This window comes from Poecilia reticulata, linkage group LG19, assembly GCF_000633615.1.
Source record: "Poecilia reticulata strain Guanapo linkage group LG19, Guppy_female_1.0+MT, whole genome shotgun sequence".
NCBI classification, from domain to species: Eukaryota; Metazoa; Chordata; class Actinopteri; order Cyprinodontiformes; family Poeciliidae; genus Poecilia; species Poecilia reticulata.
This window is the reverse complement of record NC_024349.1, coordinates 7,801,469-7,802,655: the sequence shown is the minus strand read 5'-3', so window position 1 is coordinate 7,802,655 and position 1,187 is coordinate 7,801,469.

Here is a 1,187-nt window from a genome sequence, read left to right as displayed (position 1 = left end):
AATGCAGAAATGTTTATTATTTGCCTCCAAAGATTTAAAGAAACACTTTCAAGCTGAGTGAAAATGAAAACAAGGATTTATTAAGCTTAATATGTAATGGGTGAATTACAAAATGCCTCCCAATTGTGAATTGATTGTTACAGTGCGTAACATTGTAGCTTCATGGAGATGTTTCATAAACCTAACCCATCTCAACACATGACTTTTGATATAACTTTGCCTAAAATGTGAATCATTACCTAAAATACATGGTCAAACTGCGTAAGTGAGAAATGTAAAACAACTGCATGTGGCGAACTGCAACCATGAACCTGGTTCTCGTCTGTTCTGTTTTGAACGCCAAAGTTCGGTACCGTGCTGTAGGTTTTCCCATCATTTCTGTATTTAAAATGTTTTCAGAACACAAATGTCACGCGGAAAAGTCACAATGCACCAAAAAAATGCAAAAGTATCTAAACAAAGGCTATTCAGTGATGTGAAAAAGTATTTTGAAATATGTTTCTAACATCATTGCAGAGGAACATTGACCTTCTCTTCTTGCCAGAATTGCCAAGAATTTTCCTGCATTATTTCCTTGTTGGCAGCAAAGTCCATGTTACCATCAGTTCCAGGTTGTTCTAATTCTGAAACGCTTTGTTAGTTTTATGCCAAAGATTAGAAGATCATCAAGATGCTTTCCTGCAAATATCAGACCTTTAGGTTTTTTTAGTAAGTGGTGTTTTCACCTTGGAGCTTTATCATAAAAGCCATTTTTGTCCAGAGTCTTTCTAAATGCAGTATTGTGAATAACGACTTTAACTGAGGAAACTGTTAACTGTTTTCTAAATTTGCTTATCCAAGTTTCTTTGGAAGATAACACTGGATTTTGGCGTGATGAGTTTGCTGTCTTTGTTTTYTGAGATCAGCAGAAATGTCCCTTCAGCAGCATGTCATGTTGAACAGTATCTGTTTGGAAACACCATGTCAGATCCCTCCTGCCAGTCAGGAGCAATTTACAGCTGGTGTTCCACACATGCATGCACAATTATATTTCCGCATTGTTTATGCAGAGTTTCATTCTTTTCCAGGTAAGGACCAGGAAGTTCCGCCAAGATGCAACGTGCAGCAGTTTTATGTTACATTAATCCCATATTATTGGAAAATTATCATCCTTACACTCAGTAAAAAACTGACAATAAGCAGCTTTT